This window comes from Blastomyces dermatitidis (genome assembly GCF_000003525.1).
Source record: "Blastomyces dermatitidis ER-3 genomic scaffold supercont1.15, whole genome shotgun sequence".
NCBI lineage: Eukaryota > Fungi > Ascomycota > Eurotiomycetes > Onygenales > Ajellomycetaceae > Blastomyces > Blastomyces dermatitidis.
In genome coordinates, this window is record NW_025544788.1 from 37239 (window position 1) to 43381 (window position 6143).

The window sequence follows — 6143 nt, forward strand, 5'->3', positions numbered from 1 at the left end:
TGAGACTTTTGAATGTGATCTGAGTGTTCTTTTATACTCTTATTATTATTATTATTATTATTCTTTCATTATACTCATATGCAAGCGGAGCTTATGATGAGTCCTTGCGTGATGTTAAATACAGGCCAAGTGTTGGTTATACAGGAGGAAATACAGGTGTTGAGACCACATCAAGATAACAAGAACATAGGAAATACAAAGAAGTGACAATTAGATACATGCGATAATAACTTCTCAGCCCAGAAACATAGAGCAATTTATTGAAGCGATTTGTACACCTCTGTATTTATTAGAAACCTGAGGTGCTTGAGTTCCGGATTTAATGTATCCCCTGCGGGTTTCGAACCCACATGCCTTGGTTTCCCACGCCAAGGCACTACCAGGTGGCTGCATTAACCATTCGGCCACCGGGGCTCTTTTATACTCTGATAGAGGTGTTGAGAGCAGTCTGCTCATTGAGACCTTTAAAGAGAGATGAAATAAGAGATAAGATAGCTCTTAACTCTTCAAAAGATTGTGTACTACTGTTTTTGAGTCAATGTTTATCCTGCTAACACAGGTCAAAACAAATTCTCTTAATATGCAGTAATATCATATTCTTTTGAAAAAAAAAAAAAAAATTCTCAAATCATCAATGAACTCATTCACTTGCTAATACAGCATTTTTAATGAAAAATGTGTAATTCTTTTAAAAATGTGCTATTCAGGCCATAACCTGTGAAATGGTTGATCTGTTGTATTCATGTAGAAACTAGCTAATCTATATACGCTACGCTACGTCACGTACCACGTTCGCTAGGGCGACCGCTAGGCGGCTTCCGCCCAACAAAGAAAAACCAACTTTTCCGTGCAAAAAACGCTGTAACGTGACCTCATGTGACATCACATGCACCCCATCAAAAATCCATGAATACGTAGTGGCGCCTGTCAATTGCATCACTCTATCTACTCTCTATCATCATCACCGCCTCTAATGCCCTGTAGCACTTTCTATTACTTTCACTTCATACTTCTTTCTTCATCTTATTACTCACTCTTATCATCTCTATCACCTCTATTATCTCTATCACTTCTATTATCTCTATCACTTCTATCATCTCTATCACTTCTATTATCTTTATTATCACTGTCTCTATCATCTCATAGTTCTCTCTATCACTTTCACTTCATATCTCTACTCTACTCTTATCTTATCACTTACTCTCTTATCATCTCTATCATCTCTATTATCTCTACACTTCTTTCACTCTGACTCTCTCTTATCATCTCTTATTATCTCTTACTACCTCTATCATCTCTATTACCTCTATTATCATTACTGTCTCTACTGTCTCATAGCACTCTCTATCACTTTCACTCTCTATCTCTACTCTTATCTTATTATTCTACTTCTCTCTTATTATCTCTATTATCTCTCTCATTTCTATTATCTCTATCACTTCTCTCTATCATCTTTTTCACTCTCTAGTCTCTCTATTATCATTATTATCTCTACTACTCTACAGTCTCTTCTATCACTTTTACTATCTCTACTTCTCTCTTACTATCTCTATTATATTTTGATCTCTGTATTTATAGTATATACTGCTAAATACTCTGTAATAAAATCTCATATAATGTTATATATATCTCTTTGAATTCATGAATAAGATTAAATAGCTGACTCTACAGTCTGTACAGCTCTGATTAATCTGATAATAATGATAGAGATAATACAGAGTGAAAGAGAGTAGTAGAAGAAGTAGAGATAATAATAATAATAATAATGAGAGAGTAGAGAGTGAAAGAGATAAAAAGAGTAATAACAGTGAGTAGAGATAGAGAATGAAAGTAATAAAGAAGATTGTGAGATGATAGAGATAATAATAATGATAGAGAGAAATTACGAGGCAGTAGAGGTAATGATAATGATAGAGAGAGTAGAAGATGAAAAAGATGAAAGAGATAAAAGAGATGAAAGAAGTGAAAGAAGTGAAAGAGATAATAAGAGATAATAAGAGAGAAATAGAGAGTGATCTGAGAAAAGAGTGAAAGTAATAGAGAGATAGTGAGACGGTAGAGACAGTGATAATGATAGAGAGAGTAAAGAGTAAGAAGTGAAAGAGATAGAAGAGATGATAGAAGTGATACAAAGTAATACAGAGTGAAAGAGAGTGATAGAGAGAGAGAGTAATAGAGATGATAGAGATGATAATAATAGTAGAGAAGATAGAGAGTGATTCAGAGAGAGAGTGAAAGTGATAGAGAGACTGTGAGACAGTAGAGATGATGATGATAATAGAGAGAGTGAAGAGTAAGAGATGATAGAGATGATATGAAGTGATACAGAGTGAAAGAGAGTGATAGAGAGAGAGAGTGATAGAGATGATAGAGATGATAATAATAATAGAAAGAGTAGAGAGTAAGAGATGATAAGAGATGATAAGAGATGAAAGAAGTGAAAGAAGTGAAAGAAGTGAAAGAGGTGATAAGAGAGAGTAAAGAGAGAGTAGAGAGTAATTGAAGAAGAGAGTGAAAGTAATAGAGAGAGCTGCGCAAGCAGAAAAGTGAGTGTAAGTGAGCATTTGATGCTTGTTTTAATTAAGAAATCTATTTCAATTCAGTTCATTTCTGAAGTTAATTATTATTATTATTATTATTCTTCAATTATAGATGTATGCAGTCAGAGACTATGACATCTACCTGAGAACTTTAGTTCTCAGGGTTTTTTCTATGTCTGTAAAGTTAACTATTATACATTCATCAATTTCAGATATGCAAAATCAGAAAATTCCAGCCCAGAATACAAAAACTGTTTACAAATTGCAGTGTTTTAACATCTTTTGATACTTTGAAACCATTTGACAATATCATGACAAAAGAAAAGAGAAAAAGAACACAGTCTCAAAGATAGACACATTAAATAAATAGATAGAAAGAAATTGAAAGAAAAAGATAAAGAAAAAGATAAAGTAAAGAGAGACTATAACAAAACAAATTATTAAAAGAGAGTGTATAGCTGTTTTAATAGACTATATCTGATTAATTTCCTCCTCTTCATACTCAGATAATTCTGAATTTAGCCATTTTCTTATAGCTGCTTGAGTTTCTGATAGAAAGTCTATTAAGTATTTAATTCCTGTCTCAGTTAAGAATAAGAATCTCATATTTAATTGATTTAGATCATACTTCTCTTTCAATCTGACTCTGAGACTATTGTATAATGCATAGTACATTATAATATACTCAGAATTCTCATTTATATTGCAGAATAAGCATTCTATTAAGTCAAATCTATCATCAAATCTTTGTATATAAGATTTGAAATAGCCATGTCCTAGTTTCAGCTGTATTATAGATGAGAATATTTTCTTTTTATATTTAATTAAACAAGATTTTCACTTGAGTTTTGTTTCAAATCTTGAATAATGTATACTCTTCTTTTGTTTCTGTCAGCTTTCATTTCACTTGTCTAAACAAGATTTTTTTATTTTTCTCTTTATAAAAGACCAGGATATAATTTTTTGAATAGATCTGCTTAATTCTGCACCCTTTTTTACAGCTGAATCAGCCAATTCATTATCATGAATATTCATATGAGCAGGAACTTAGTGCAGATGAATTATCAGCTTTGATATTCTTCTCTTTTGAATTTTCAAAACAGAGTTTAAGATCAGTTCAAGATTCATTTGATCATTATGAATCTGACTATTTTTAAGTCTTTTTAAAGCAGCTTGACTATCAGAGAATATCTATATCTCTTTCAAATAATTTCCTCTTTTATAAGATTTTATTTCAATGAGTTTGAAAGCTTTCACTATTGCAAATAGTTCAGCATCAAAGACTTCATATTCAGAGTCTAGATTTCAGACATCTGAGATAAAATTAATATTATCTTCAGTATAAGCAATGTCTGCATCTAATCTATTCAAGTTCTCATTTTTTAAGTCATCTGAATAAACCAGAATAGAGTCTTTTATATTGATTGTAGAAATTCTCTTCAAATGCTGTTCATATTCTTTCTCTTTTGATAGTTCACTTATTTGTAAGTCTATAAGAGATTCAAGCTTTTCTCTTCAGAGAGATAACTTCTCATGATCAACTTTTTCAACATTTAAAGAAGAAAATTAATTTTTAATCAGAGAGTATAGTCTGTACAGTTGAGAAGACATTTTCTTTAAAGAATTATTTTCATTTCAATCAAGAAATCTATTTCAATCCAGTTCATTTTCAGAGTTAATTAATGAAAATGAAGAAGAGACTCTTTCTCTGATTATATAATTTAAGCTCATCTTTACAACTCTCAGAGTATAGTTTATATAGGCCTTTTCAAATCTAATAGCAGGAGAAGAAATTGAAGCTTCAATTTTCATTGTTTTAATAGAAGATGATTTGAATACTTTCAGAATTCTTCTCAAGACTCTTTTTTGCAGACTTTGAAAGAGTTCAGTGAAATTCTCTTGATTATTTCATCAAACTTGAACTTCATAAATCAGCTACTGATGTAATACAGGCTATATATAACTGTCTTATAGCCTGGAAGAATAGATCTCTCTCTGTATTTGATAGTCTGATTATGTTGTTCAATAGTCTTTCTGTCTTGACAGTTCTTGTTGAATGTAATATTTAAAATTCAACTTGAAGTTTAATCATACTTCTAATTATTTGATATTTACACTGAGTTTAATCTCTCTATTTAAAAGAGTTAGAGATAGTTCTTTCTCATTGAGTCTAGAAAAGAAATGAATTTACTCAGTTTTATTCATATCAAATTGAATTTGATTGATATCTACTCTAACAAAGATTTTCTTTACAGCTTCTTCAATTACTTTCAAATTCTCTTTGATAGTTTTTGAGCTGTAGACTAGATCAATATCATTCATATAACTCAGAGATTGCACTATTCTCATATTTCTATTTTTGAATAGATATGCAGTGTATATTATAAATAAAATGAGTGAGATTAAAGATCTCTGTGATACTTCTATTTTTATCTCAGTCTTGTCTTATTTCATTCCATCAAAGAAGAGTTGTATAATTCTTTTAGATATAAAACAGTTAACTCATTTTATTAGAGAAAGTGACAGTTTTAATATCTTCAATGTCTGAATTAACTTTGACTTTGAAACATGATCAAATGCTCTCTTTATATCAATAAAAACTGCAGTTGAGACCAGATTCTCATGTTTTACTATTTGAATATTATAAACAACTGAGAGAACAGTGTCAATTGCAGAACACTGTTTTCTATCTCTCATTTATTCACTGAATAAAAGAGAATCATCTATAGAGCTTATAAAAGATAGTTAAGTAGCTATTATCTTTTCTAAAATCTTTTCTAAACAGTTCAATAGAGATATTACTCTATATAACTTAGAAATTGAAGTTTTTCTATTAGATTTTATAAGAATCACTTCAGTGACTTCTCTTCAGCATTCAGAATAATATTCATTTTTCAAGAGATTGAAAAAGAGCTTAAAATATTCATTCTTTAAGTAGGAATATGTATTTTAAATAATCAAGTAATTAATTGAATCAGGATCTGCAGCAGTTTTAACAGAACTTGAGAAGATAGCTGACTCTAATTCATCTTATATAAGATCAGATCATTCTCAGTTATTTTCATCAATGTAGTTGAGAAGTAATATATTCTCTTTCTCTGAATCTGAATCTGAGTCTGATGAGTTCTGAAAGAGAATTCTCATGAAAGCTTGACATTTTTTCTCAAAAGAGTTTGCTGTATATAATTCATTCTGAAACTCATATTCTAAGGCTGGAAGTTTTGCTACACTTCTTATTTTAGTATAGTTAAAAGCTTTAAAAATTTCCTTCTCTTATGCTTCTTCAAGAAATTTATTCCAGCAGTCTGTTTTAGCTCTTTTGATATCTGAAAAATATTCATTTCTGACAGCTTTGAACTCTTCATCAGATATTATATCATTTTTTCAATCTCTTCTAGCAGTAGCTAATTCTTTTCTTTTAGATGAGATATTCTCATTTCATCAAGATTTTGAATACTCAGAAGATTTTCTTTTTGAAATATTATCTCTAACACTTGTTAGAATAATAGATGTAATAAGCTTCACTCTATTCTCAAGTATTTCATTTGAGATATCTTGATCAGAATTTCAATATAGCTCATTCTGTCTTTCAGATTTTAGCAG

The 6143-nt window shown here is 30.2% G+C and overlaps 1 pseudogene across 1 annotated transcript; it reads right to left on the reverse strand.

Moving 5' to 3' along the window:
• Window positions 1-325: 325 nt before the first annotated feature.
• BDCG_17958 lies at window positions 326-414 on the reverse strand (annotated as a pseudogene). The gene has a single exon. The product of its transcript is annotated as a tRNA-OTHER (tRNA).
• Between the last annotated feature and the right edge of the window lie 5729 nt (window positions 415-6143).